We start from the raw sequence: 15,263 nt of genomic DNA, 5'->3' as shown, positions 1-15,263 counted from the left end.
TTTTTGGTAAATCTTTTCGCTCACTAAGTTGCATATTTTCTCCGTAAAACGAATACACAATATTTTTTCTTATAAAGGGCTGTGTACTTCTAAGCAAAATAAAGTTCTGAAGCTTCTTCAAATCAGCAATCCATGTCAACCCATGCAATCCGATCAGTTGAAAAAGTCAATTCGGCCTAATTCGGATTTAAAACTTGACAAGCACTTACGAACAACTCCGAGGTGATGCGGTGAAATCGTGAATTGAGCCTTTATACACAAAAATCATCTATAATTGGATATTGTTTTTTAAACTATAAACTTTATATATCAAAAAACAAATTGAAATGCTAACATTTTAGCCAAAGTGAAAATTAAAAAAAAAGTTTCTTTTTTTTTGTTTTCTTCAAAACTTTGGTTGTTTCTTAAAGCTACGGGATGGTTTAAAAAGAAACCCATAGTGTAAAGATAAGTTCCAGTGGCATCACAATGGACCTACGACAGGTCGAAGTGTGTCATTGCGACAGCCACCCTACCTACCTACCTAAGAACTTTTTAAATGCGTTGTTTTTATAAAAAATGTATACTCTGTATATAAGCATTATTTATTTCACATGTATAACAGAAAAAAAATTGTATTCATAGCAAGTTCAAAATTCACGAAGAGGCTTTCAGTTTAGAATACAAATTTGTTTTTTCCTACGCCAATTTGTTAATCATCACTTTCTATCGCAAGTGCCTGAATTACTGCTCTCGAAAATTTATATTTAGAATTCGATGCTTTAAAGTAAAATAAAATAAAATTTTTAAGGCTGCGCTATTTCTTCTGCTTCATGCTAACTTTTAACTTCAAATTTCGGTGTGTGTGTGGGTGTGTACTTTTTCTTCTCCCAACATTTTTTCCCAGAATATCTTTTACAATCACAATCAAGAAATGCTCGAATTTCTCAGCATGCATTTTCGGTGATTTAATGCAGTATAGCTTACAACACACACACACATGTACACACACACACAATTGAGCACATATTCAAAAGTGTTTCTCAATCGAACAAGTGTTAAAAAGCTTAAAGTTTCATGTTACTGAAGGCACAAATTTATGGTTTTCATAAATAAAAAATGTAGATCTTTATCAGCTGCAGAGAAGTGGCAATAAAATGTGTTGAAAGAAGAAATGTCATGGAGAAAGCAAATCGAATTGAACGAATTTAACGAATGTTGCCAGTATGCGACAAAGTGGTTGTGAGAATATGAAAAACTAAAACAGAAAGTTGAAAAACAAGAAAAATGCATCCTTGACTGTGAACTGCTCAATAAGTTATGCAAATAAATTCCCAACTCGCAAATGTCGACCCCGTGCAAAAACTCCATACATTCCTACAAACCTTGCCAACCAATGTATATGTAATAGTATGTGTATGGTATATGTATGTACGTGGGTATGTGCAAGCATGCAGTAGAACAACTGTCGTCTATGCATTGTGAGAATGAGCAGCTACAGCCGTTGGACATCTCGCATTACAGCTGTTGCAAGTCCATAAGCAGCTGCGAAATTTTTGCTATTTATCGTGCTGACACACACTAACACATTTTCTTGAATATACATATGTATCTGAAGGCTAGTGTGTTCACCAATGCTCTTAGTACATACGTATTTATATTCTTATAACCTCCGCTTCATACAATTTTTGACTATCCAATTGTCAAGCCGTGCACCATTCCACGCCTTCATCCTTCAATCCTTCTACGAGTATGTTGCACTTGCTGTCGTCTGTCCACTTGCTGTCTGCTTGATTGACTGACATTTTCATTTTTACGCTCATTTTAGTTGTGATATGTCTTGAATATGAATTTATTGCACTTGAAATTGCAATTTCAGTTACACGTAGTAGCTGTGAAAATACACATACACGCACACACATTCACATACACTTATAGAAAATGTGACTTCCTGTCTCAACATGCTGTCCTGCTGACTAACCAGTCGTTAAGTTGGACGAGCATAACAAATCAGGCATGTACTCTTAAATGGAATGACAGTTTCTTGGCTTTCATTCCTCCGTTGAATTAAGTGTCAGCTAGTAATTCACTTTTTATATTCATGTGAGAATCTTGTTTACAGTTAAAAGATATTTCAGCTACATATGTATTCTAGTACCTTCATCAGATATTTCCCTCTTATAAATAACTCGAATACCTGTATTTCAAGCATTTTAGACATTCGGCCCATACTTCGTTCGGCGACTTACTTCTTCCTCTGCAGATACGCCGAGACACTGTGAAAATGCATTGTGATTCTAGAATATTATAATTTTTTAACTTTAAATACTATTTTTTCGATAACAAGTTCAATGTCGGTTAGTATTGGGCTTCTACTAGAGTTCGAAAAAAAATTCCAATCATTATTTGGAAAAAGTTTGCTAAACTTTACTCGCCGGTCGGCCGTCATTTCTGTTTTTATCAAAAAGCTATTATACGTACTATAATTTTTATTTATTTAAAACATAGCTATTGTTGTGTTTAAAGAGCTTATAACATTTCCCATAAATTTGTGCCGTACAATGCTGAAGTGACAGCCATTGACCGCATTTAAATCCTGCCCCCTTCGGACTGTCGTGAGTACAAAACTTCAATTCAATGCATAGTATTAGTATTTCATACTGATATTCCAATTGTTTTTACGTCTTTTACCAGATCAACTTTGCTACTTAGTTCCTTGAAACCTTCTATATATCGATAACATTGCAGCTCATGTTGAGCTATGAATTATTTATTAGTAAAGTATTGGATTACTTTGAAGGTACTGAAGTTAGTTCACAAACATTTCCATCGATCTGTGCTTCATCTACGGATTAAAGAAAATAGCTGAAATCTCAAATAATTAATAGATCAAATATATTATTAGGTTAATTGCATCAAATATAGATGTTGACCTTGCTTGAAATTATCTCTGAAATGACATTTGTTTAAATACCTTTGGTATAGGTTCTGTCTTACAGGGCCTCCATTTCATTCCATCGTAAATCATAAATTTTAGACTTCTTATATTTCTAAGATCGTTTGAGATAATACTATTACACACATCCTTTGAAGGCCAGAAATATTGCAGCTTTCTATGAGTAAAAGAATTCTAGTGTCGATACAGCAGTTCCAGAGTTCAATTGCTACATACCGAAAAAAAGAAAAAAATTTTTTTGGCAGAGAGAACATAAAGAGATAGATCATAAATTTTTTATTTTTGTTTTGTCTGTTTATTCCCGCTCAGTGACACATTGGGACACATTGAATTAAAAATGACACTCTATTTAAAAAAAAAAAGATGTGTTCTTGGTTTAAACATTTTGATACCAATAGGAATAGTTGATAAATTATATTAACTCATAGTGATATTAAATATTTTTATTTTTTTAACAAACAAAACAAAAATAATACACAAATCGCTGAGTCCTTTTTGATTTGTTGCAGTTTGAAAATATATTTTATCATTTTTTATTAGCATTTATATAAAGGGTATTCCAAAAAATGCGATTAGATGTTGTTTGGACTCTTTCAAGATTCACAATTTTTATTCAAAATATGTCTCTTAACAATTATTTTTAGGTGTATGAAAAATTACATCACTTATGTGTCCACAAAGAGCCCGCCTAAAGTTGTACAGGTAAAATGCGCCAGTCCTTTGTTTATCCTCGGCAGTACCAGTATCTTGAAATTTCTTCAGCAATCTTCGAATTGGCGACTCATTCGAATGATTATTTCCATAAAAAAAAACATGAATTTTTCGTTATGTTTTTCTTAAAGACCGACCATTTTCGTAATAAGTTTTAATAATTTTAACATGTAATTCTATCCTACGTACCTATCCAAATTATATATCTGCCTACTTGACAAATGTCAAAGATGAGATGAAAATAAGTACCATCCTTCAGTTATTCACTACTGTCATCTAATCGTCATTTTGAAAGACCTTTGCATTTTATGCTTTCTGAAGAACATTGGACTCCTTCTGGAGTACATTCTGTCAAAAAATGCAGAATTGTTCATTGAAAAAGCGGACGTTACACATATTATATGTCTAAATTTTTGTGCTGTAATGTTGGTACAACTGTCCGCTATAGTGTCGCAGAGTTCGAGCGTGTTTTGTCAATTAGCCTTTTTAGGCATTTAATTATATCAGTCAACCGTAAGTGTGCTCTGCGATTTTTACTATGGATAAAAAAATCGAACAAAGAATTTGTCTTAAATTTTGTGGTTTGAACGGGATTTCGTGAGCCGAATCATTGAAGATGTTGCAGAAAGACTATGCCGAGTGAGCTTTATCAAAAACACGGGACTATGAGTGGTATAAGGCTTTTGTAGAGGGCCAAGAAGTCGTGGAAGATTTGCCCCGATCTGGTCGCCCATCAACGTCTTCAACGGATTAAAACGTCGACAAAGTCAAGGAAATGGTACTGGAAAACCATCATTTAAGTTTGGGGAAGGTCGCTCGTGACCTTAGCGTGTCTCACGAATCAATTCGCAACATTTTACAGCATCAATTGGGTATGAGACGAGTGGCTGCTCGACTCTTTCCAAGAGAGTTGAATTTCTTCCAAAAAATGCATCGGAAGAAGGTGGCTGAAGACATGTTTGAGCAACGTTTAAGTTTGACATGCAAACCAGTAAACAGGCGGCTGAATGGCGCTATCCACATAAGCCGAAACATAAAAAAACCACCAAAGTCGGTCAAAAGTGAAAGTCAATGTACTCTTTTGGTTTGATTATCATGGTGTTGTACACTCGGAATTCGTTCCAAATGGTTCCACGGTAAATAAATAATATTATTTGGAAGTTATGCGACGTTGGAGAGAGAATGTGCGTAGGAAACGGCCCGATTTGTGGAGAGAAAACTCATGGTTCTTGCACCATGACAACGCACCGTCTCACAAGGCTCATATTGTGAACACTTTTTTGATCAAAAACTAGACAAATATCATCGAACAACCATCGTATTCACCAGATTTAGCCCCTGTGACTTTTTCCTTCTCCCAAAACTTAAATTGCCACTCCGCGGACGCCGTTTTGAGTGAATAGAGGCCATTAAAGAGAATTAACTGAAGGAGCTGAAGAAGATCTCTTCAAACGCTTTTAAAAGGTGCTTTGATGAATGGACTAATCGTTGGCATATGTGTATTGCTTCGAATGGAGCCTATTTTGAAGGCGACCAAATAAATTTTGATGCTTAAAGCATTATTTTGCGTTTTATTGAACATTTCCGGTACTTTTTTGACAGAATGTACGTCGAAGAAATTTAAGTACAATACAATTCTGAAGAATATTTTATTCTAATCACCATCGGTTCCTGTTTCTTTCTCTATAGCATAGGGTCTCAGAAAAACACCTCCATCTGGTTCTATGCTTTGCAAGAAGCTTGATTTCGTTCCAAGCTTTTCCTGACGTATCAACTTGCTTCTGGACTGTTGGGCCTTTATTTTATAAGACATTTCAGTTCAATTTCAATATTTCAGTTGAATTAGATCACTGCAGCTATTTTTTTTTTAATTAGACGATGCTGATAACTATTTTAGTTTTATTTTAAAACTTCAATGCTCTCATTCGGGCTTTATTTCGTGCAATTTACAAAACCGTTTTAGTTTAATTGCACATAATTTCTCGGGAAAAAATACTAAAGGCTCTCGACGAAATGTCTGGTTGGTGTTAAACATTTTTGCGAATGTTTAACGGACATTTCTTTTCTTGTGGTCAATAGAGTTAAGTAACGCTTGTGCAAAAATTAAAACCTACAATTTAGCGCAAAAAATTTAAGTTCTCTTGAATCCTTCGCTTTACACATTTTGCCGTTTGTGGTTACCAAGCGCTTTCAGAGCCTTCTAAACGAAGTTGCTTGCATTAAACGCCATCATTATAATCTGAGAAGCTCCCGCTGGACAGAAACTGCGCATACATATTTATGTGACTGCCTAAGTAAGCATTTATTGTAGATATCAATGCCACTTCCCTTCGAAGAGCCTGTGCATGAAAAACCTTTCACTCGCCAGCAGCCATTTGCATAAATCCATAAGATGTCATTTACCAATAAGCCAATCATTCACTTACTTAGTATGTACTTATGCATATTTTTAGTATAGTGCTTGCTAACATGAATTGAATCAAATGAAATTTGTGAATAAAATTAGCCAACGACATGACCCGTTGAGGGTCTCAGTGGCAAATCCGTCTGCATGCCAATATGTGTTGGTATGGGTATGGAATTTGTGCTTTGAATCCTTTACCTATTTTTCGCATATTTAATTTAATTTCACAGCAGAGTCATGAATAAAAAACGCATGTGTGTATACATTTGCGTACTCTTCTTGCCAACCCTCAGCTCTTGACATATAAACTCCTCATTCTATCCAGTTATTCAGAAATGTTCTTTTTTTGCCTCGAAATTTGATAAGTTTTCATTTCAGCCGTATATAATATTTTTCCAAGTTGCACGTTAAACATCACTACCGTTACTATGGCACTCGTGCTCGTATGAAATGTGTGTGAGTACAATAAAATCGCTTGTAACAAAATATATGTATAAGTATGTAATCGTATGCGCACATATACACTAGTGTAGATTTTTTCATGGGCTCCTTCATCACACTGGTGTGATATACTTGTGTATAAATATATTTGATTTAATGTTTGTCTCTGTGTCTGTGCATACGCGGCATAAAAAAGATTTACTCACCATGTGGCATTGCAGTCTGACATGGCAAATATGCAAAAATCATCAAACAGTCAGCGAAGTGAAATCGATATCCTTGCAAAAATAAGTATCATTTATGCTATTCAAATATGTTGGCTATAAACCAGTGAGCAGCAAAGGTTCAAGGAGATTATGATGTTTGTAGATAATTGTTTTAAAACTCGAGAATTATGATAAATACTTAAACGTCGAATACAAATTTGCGAACTGAATTTTATGCTTACACCTTAAAGTGGGTTGGTTAAGGCTGCTTTGTTTCCTACGAATAGTTCAAGGATTGAAATTGGAGCTAGATTTCATTTTTGGAAGCTTTTCGGAACTTCTCTGACTCGCCCACGTTCGGAGGAAAAGTAAAACAAACAAAGAGCTTGCCAACGGAGATCACCTTGATCGAAACAAGTCCCAGGTGATGCTCTAACATTCTTACCAAAATTTTAACGCCATTAACTTGTAAACTGATATTTTGAATTTTCTGAATATATTCCGAAAACTTTTAGAGACAAGCACATTTTTTATTAATTTATTTTTTTATTATTTCAAAATATTTCTTTTTTGTTTTTATTTATTTTAAAATAAAACGCTTAATTACGATGCCGCCGTAGTCAAATGGAGTGGAACGTGACTACCATTCGGGAGTGTATATGTTCGAATCTTCGTGCATGAACATCACATAATCGAAAAAGGTTTTTTCTAATAGCGGTCGCCGCTCGGCAAGGAATGGCAAACCTCCGAGTGTATTTCTGCCAATTAAAAGCTCCTCGTAAAACTTTTTTGTTATTCGGAGTCGGCTTAAAAGTGCAGGTCGCTCCATTTGTGGAACAACATCAAGACGCACACAGCAAATAGGAGGAGGAGCTCGGTCAAATATTTTACAGAAGTGTACGCGTCGATTTTTAATTTTTTTTAATCATTTGGTCATATATCCAAAGTAATCAGAAATAATAATTACGTATTAATAGAATGACTTTCAAAATAATTAATATCTTTTCACCCCGCCTATTGATTTTGACATATAGACTTGAGTAAATTTTTGTAATTAGTAGCGATAAATACACAGTATAAGTTCCACTTAGTTGTGCGAAACCTACAAGAAGCCGAGCTGCCCCAAAGTCCATTGTAGACCGATTGAACCTGAGAGAATATCAACACAACTTCAAAGGCATTTATCGAGAACTTCATCTTCACTAGCTCGAACCTTCTAAAGGCTGCGTCGGCTACCCGATGTGGTCTAAGGTCTATCCGTAAACATCGCCAAATCGAGCGACGATTCTGAAGAGTAGAATGAACCGTGCACAAATCGCAGCAATACTTTCTAAACCATCTGAAGCTGATTACAGAGGCCTGATTGATGGGAGTTCAAGATACAAAAGTTCAATAATATGGAAGTGCATTATCTGTGCCGGATATTCACGAAGTAAGTATATTCTACATGAACGATGCTTATCTGGTTAAGAATTGGTCTCAAGATCGTGTGTTTAAACCCCGCTAGGACGTTTTTTGGAAAGTTTTCACTAGTCTATTTGCATAAGCCGCAATTGACCAATAAAGTTAAAGTCAACGTAACCTTGGTCATTGCTTAAATTTAGATGGATCTATGCAGCAGAGTCATTGAAAATTTTACCTCTCGAGTCCCTGACATTGTTTGCAAAATAGCGCTGATCAGAACAGCTTATTTTATTCCACCTCGATTCGCACTTATTAGAAAACCATTTTTATGTGCATAACGAAAATGTAACGTTTTTTTAACGCCGTATACATACGTGAAGTTTTAAAACTCATCGCTCTTGGTGAGCAATTTAAATCACAGGTTTGAAATCCTATATTTTAAATTTGCTATTAACCTTTTCTATCCGTAGCTATTTACAAACTAATATTTAATCTTTTAAAATAGATGTTAGGTTTTTTTCTCAAGAAACAAACAGCATCCGCGTATTGGCTGCCTCCGGTGGAAGCCAAGTTTACAGACTTCAATTGTGAAGAAAATGTGTAAAGGCAGCAAAGTTTGCTGTATCTTTGCAAAAAAGAACTTTTTTAGTCATTTGGCTTATTGTACACTGCATCATATAAGTAAGCTGTCAATTTAATATTATAGTTGCAGGTGCTACCACCAACTCCACATAACTGCCGCCAACACTCATCTCGCTCATCTCTTGTTGTCATTTGAGGTTTATTGCTATTGACTACACAGAGCCGCGTACTTTTGATGAGCGTTGCATGAAAAATATTTTTGATATTTTCAGCAGCAAATACCATCAGAGTTATTTATCTCACTTATGAAAATATGTGTATTTATGTGCAAATGAATGCAATCGCCAATTTTATATGGCAAACAAATTTCGGATATATTCAACACAATAAGTAGGAAAAAAATATGAAAATGAAAAAATGTATAGCGATACAAAAGCAACTAACAACATGTCATGTTGCACGCTCCAGTTGATCATATAAAGTACTTGTATATATAAACATATATATAGTATATACGTACATATGTACACACATACTTTAAGCCACTGAGCCAAACGGCTGATACCCATACTTAAATGCGGTTGAACTGCGCGGATGACAGTTGATGGCTGTTGGGGCGTTAAGGGTAGCACAGCGTAAACATATGTGTGAAGTATTTTCGGATTTAAGCTGCATGAATGTTTTAATATTTTCACGCATTGCTGAGTAAATGCCGTGGTGCGATGAATTCAGAAAAACGAGTCCTAAAAATTTACAAAAAATTCCAAACAAAAAAATTACGGAAAATAAAAAAAATTAAGTGATATATGCTAACGCTTTATAAGTGTAACACCAGTGGCAATTTACATTTTTTTCTGCTTCTTGTTTTGTTTGTGTACATACAACCGTCACCAACGCCAACGAAGCGTGAAATTTGGGGAGCGTGCTATTAGAGTTAAACATTTTTGCCTAAAAATTGGTTGTTAGCAAGTAACGAACTTTCAGCTTAAAGTAGAAAACGCGTCATTTACCCAATGCATATGTATGTTCATTGAGCACTAAATCGTTAAGAAATTTACATATATAGTAAGCTATATCAACTCTCTGAAACCTTCTCCCGTCGTGCATTTGTTTTTTTTTTTTCAATAATATTCTGTGAAAATTTTAATTCAATCAGAGACAAATTTATGAAGTTGTTAGTAGGTGAGTGCCCATTGCTCCAGACCGGGTTTCTGCACCTGCTCGATTTTAAAGCAGTTTTCTGAAATCTACATATTATGTTTGAGGTCCGTATATGCCATAACTAGAAGACTACTGGACCAAATGTTTCAGCGTAGTTCTTTCTCACATAATTCCCAGGGAGCGAAAATGGTGTTTTGACTCGGAGAAGCTTTGAACATTGCACACATATTGGCTTATGGCGTATGACTCTTTTCGAACCAACATCTATCTATTTTTGACGAAATAAACTAAAACAAATTAAAATTCTATGATAAACGCCGTCATGAAGTCTCATCGACTCCATCGGAACTTTGAAGAACTAGACATAACTTACCAAATATACACCGAATGACAACATTTTCTGCCACGACACTGGCTTGACATCTAAATTTGAAGCTAACAGGCTGTTCGTCGGCGTGCTGGGAGAGGATAGTGCAATTCACAGAAATTGAGAATCTTGAAAGGTCTGTAAGACACGTTGCCAAACCATTAAAGGTTAAACGCAAGTATTAGTAAAAGGTATTTTTTTTTAGAAATTTAAATTTTCAATTTTATAATTAGAGCTTCTAGAAAAATTCTGAGTATACAGTTTAGTAGGCCATTGAATTTAGGTATATTAAAGTGCAAATTTGAGGTGGCTCAAGAATCGCGTTGATTTTTCATTTTGATCGTCTTGAAGACCTCAAGACTTTTAAAATCTATTTTAGAAAAGTGAGTAAAATATCTTGCGCTCTGCATATCGCTTCTTATTCATTGGGTACAAAAACAAGCAAGTATCCCTTCTTTCAGTTCTATAAACTTTGTTGCCGAGCTGTTTTGATATTTCAAGCTTATGTGCAATTGGCCGCAACGAAAAAAGGCCAGAACTGTGACACACTCCAAAACAAGCAATTCTGAGACTAAATTAATGCAAGCGACAGCTGTCAAAAGGCGGTGCATTGTGGCAATCGCTATCAACGCCTTAACCTATGAGCGCGCCGAAAAATGCGAGGAATACTTTGTTATGCTAAGGTTGTACCTTTTGCTTACCCCGGGAATTCGTGCGCAATGGAGGGAAGGTCTACGCATGCGCATCGAAAGGCGACAATGAACGCGTAAAGGCGCACATAACACACCTACATACATAGATATAAAATGTTAAAAACAATGAGATCGGGTGTTGATTGTGGGCCGTTTGAGCAGCTGTCACATCACACGTTATGTCAGAAGGTGTTCATGTGCGAATGTGTGTGAGTGCAAGAGGCAAAAGTTAACTTTAGGTGCACTTAGGAACTGCTATTTTGGTTTCTTTGGTTATTGCTGTTGTACTGCTCTATTTCCGATACTAGCCAAAGATAAACCTTTGCGCACCTTCATAAAAAAAGAGAACAAACGTAAGTGCCACATACCTTATATGTGCGTGCGGCATATTATTTTGGGCCTTATATTTGTTATATATTTTGTTGCAAGCTGGTTTTTTCTACGCTGCCTCTTTATATTCTGTGTCTCGCTATTAACTTGATTTCAACATATCAATCAAATAGCTTTGGCAGCCTACAATGCGTTGAAATTGGGCAGTGTAGAGCAATAAAAAAAACGAACAAAAACTCATAGTTCATATATGCAACAAATACAGCCGAAGGGCGCCCTAGAGTGCAATTGGTAATGGAGTTCGTTTTTGTTGTGTGCAAATGCTACTTGCACGTAGTGTGGGTTTTTATTGTCATGCAACATTTTTTTCGTTGAATTTCACGTCTGTTTGGTTAATTTTATAACGAAGTTTTCGTACACTCTTTTTTGCTTTTTTGTTTTTGTTTTGTTATTGTACTGTTTTCGCAGTCTACAACTATTTTTTTCATTCTTCAATTCTAAACCTTTTTGTGTAATTTGAAGTGAATTTTTCGTAAATTTTTTTTGTGTTGTCTATTTATACTGCCTGCACTGTCTATATTTCCCAACTTGTTACGTATTTTTAATTTTTTTCTTCAGTTCTCAACTTTTAAATGAGTTGCTAACATTGAACGAATTTAGCATGCCTGTGACCCACTTATCCATTATTTAGTTTGACAGTTGTATGTTGCATGAAAGCAATTCAATTGAGTATAGGAAAAATATGACCAACTACAAAAAGCAAAAAGAATTGTATCGAAAAAACATGGCGAATTCAATATATTTGAAAATGTTCATATCTACTACGCAACAATCGTCATACATATAGACTGTCTCATAAACTTAATAATATGGGGCAATAAATATAAAATATTGTATGTGCGTGCATGTGTATTGACATCGTAGGCGTATCACACAATTACATGTGTATGTACGTGTGTTTGTGCAAATGTACGTAGTACTTGAAATAAATATGGTATGAATAAGTACGCGCTTGTAATTTTAATCAATTTTAATCGGTGCATGACAGCGCTTTAAAAAGTCTAAATGTTTGATTGATGGAAATGAGTAATTATTTTTGAAAGTTTTTAACTGCAAAGAAGTATTTTTAATTTACTTTTAACTATGGAAATCGGTATTTGAGAGAATTTGAATTTAAGGAAAAAATATTTTTTTTAGCATCTGTACTTCATCCGTTAGTTGTTGTGGCTGAGTGATCGATTAAAACGATTTTTCTCTTTCAGTAAAGGTTTATCTCATCTTTAAATTATTATATCAGGGCAGAATGAATCATAAGCTGGCAAAAAAAAAAAATAATAATAATTTATTCAACTCTTGTTCAGTGGACGGCAAACTTCTCATAACGCGGGTACTCGAGCTTAATAATAATTGTTGCAGCTGTGGGAGCAATACTGGCTAAAACTAAACTAATAATAAACAGATAAGAAGCAACAGTTTCTGTTTAGGAAATGGTTACAAATTTACAAAAACCCAGATCGCAGAATGATTTTGTGGAGCAAAAAACTTTTTTCCTGTCACTAATTTCGATATCACGCGAAAGCTATCCTTTCATGGCAGGAACTTGTGTGAACAGTTTCATCATATCTTCTTTTTCAAGCTTAGCCATTTGTCATTTGCTATTTTTTGTTACCAGTATAGCTACAGATGGCCTGGTAGGTAGGTAGTTAGGATGGCAAGAGTACCCCAGGTACACTACAAGTAGCACTTACGTGCCGTTTTGATACCATAATGTGGACCACTACCTGTGAAAGAATTTAGGGAGGAGAGAAAACCGTCTACAGCCATCTAGTGCTGTTAATGTAGCGGAGGAGAGAAAAGGGATCTAGGCTGGAGAATTTCATCAAGTCATCCCCAAAGGGCACGCTAAGGAATCTCAAGCGCCTAGCCGCCAGAGACAGACATTTACAGAGAAAGAGTTCCAACAGTCTCTAGGGGTTTTACGGAATTCCAAGCTTCTCCACATGAGTGCCGATCACCCAGTGACCAGTGATCACCGCAATGAGTTTGGAAATTGAATGGCGGGGGATTCCCATCACCTTAAGCGTTTTGTTTCTATCGTATTGAGGCCATAGTTATCTGTCCGGTTTCTCAAGCGTCTGTCCTACATAATTTTTTAAAATAGAAAACTTGAAAATTTGTTCTAAAATAGAAAAACTTTAAAATTTTGGTCCTTGTCATGCATTTCATACGATATCTAAAATTTGACTACTTGACGCCTCTACTCATGAAGTTATAAACAATTAACGATACGACATACATATGATTTTTGTAACGCCATTTACGTGAATGTTGTACGGCGATTGATTATCTTAAAAAAAGTTTGAAGTGAGTTAAAACTCCCCTTGATTTTCGAAAATATTTTTTGCGGATGGTGTTGTGTACTTTCTTGTATACAAATAAATTTCATAGACAATTAAGCTGCATAAAAACAAGTTTTTTAGATATTTTAATTAAGAAGTTTCAAACTCTGATGAACATTTTTAGATTTATGGTAAAAAATTTTGAATTTGGTTTTATGTAGTTTTTGTTATATAATGAGTTATATTTTTATAAAAAAATATTGAAAACAAATTTTTTACATTCGTCCAAATGATGAGGTGCTAATATTTTGACGAGCGTCTTATCTTTCATTATAAAGTTTTATGCATTCGTTTAATACAGGAAGATGGAAAAAATGTGATCTACGTTGTGAGTTTAAAATTGGATGGAGAAATGGATATACTTTTATTTTTTTTTATTTTTTCATTTTTGGAAAATTTCTCCGGCGTTTTCGTTCCAAATTTATGGTCCACTATATTTATAGCAGGTGAAAAAAATTACCCGAAATCTATCGCTTGGAGTTAGCCTTACTCGTACTTCCGATTCCACCTCAATCAGAGTGGCCAAAAGCTTCTGGCCAAAACGACAGTTTACAATTTTTTTTAATTAGGTGCTTATTATATGATTCTATACACTTTGGTACGCAAATTACTGAAATGGCTTTGCTAAACATTTATTGAGAACAGTTCTGGAACTTCTCTAATATTATAAATGTTTTGTTTTAGATGATAACTTTTTATATTACTCGTATAATGAGTGATTTTTTTCTTTGACATGTAAGAAACCAATATTTTAATCATCTGAACATGGACTACGTTGCACCTAATAAAGGGACAATATTTAGATATAATTTCACTATGTTCAAAGGGAACTCTCTCTACCTTCTCCTAATAAATTGAAAAAATAATAGGACTATGAATAAGTTCGTGCGGTTTTTTTTCGAAATTTGAAACTTTATTGACGTAAAATGGTTACAAATTTAATATTCAAAGTATTGTCCATCGCTTACTACTACTTTTTCCCATCTTTCTGGCAATTCACGGATTCCCTTTGTGAAAAATTCGGTCGGTTTTGCCGCAATCCACGAATCGATCCATTTTTTGACTTCATCGTAATTACGGAAGTGCTGGTCAGCCAGGCCATGTTGCATCGATCGGAAGAGATAGTAATCGGATGGCGCAAGGTCTGGACTATACGGCGGGTGGGGTAGGACATCCCATTTGAGCGTTTCTAAGTATGTTTTGACCACTTGTGCAACATGTGGCCGAGCATTGTCATGTTGCAAAATAACTTTGTCGTGTCTATCGGCGTATTGCGGCCGTTTTTCTCGCAGTGCTCGGCTCAAACGCATCAATTGTCGTCGGTAGACATCCCCCGTAATCGTTTCATTCGGTTTCAGTAGCTCATAATACACAACACCCAGCTGGTCCCACCAGATACACAGCATAACCTTCAGGCCATGAATATTCTGCGCCGACGTCGATGTTGAAGCATGGCCAGGGTATCCATACGTTGCCCGACGTTTTGGATTGTCGTAATGGACCCACTTTTCATCGCCAGTCACAATTCGATGCAAAAAACCCTTTCTTTTGTGCCGTTGAAGCAGTTGTTCGCATGCCATAAAACGGCGTTCAACGTCTCTTGGCTTCAATTCATACGGCACCCAATGGCC

This window comes from Anastrepha obliqua, chromosome 4 (genome assembly GCF_027943255.1).
Source record: "Anastrepha obliqua isolate idAnaObli1 chromosome 4, idAnaObli1_1.0, whole genome shotgun sequence".
Classification (NCBI taxonomy): Eukaryota; Metazoa; Arthropoda; class Insecta; order Diptera; family Tephritidae; genus Anastrepha; species Anastrepha obliqua.
This window is presented reverse-complemented; position numbering follows the sequence as displayed.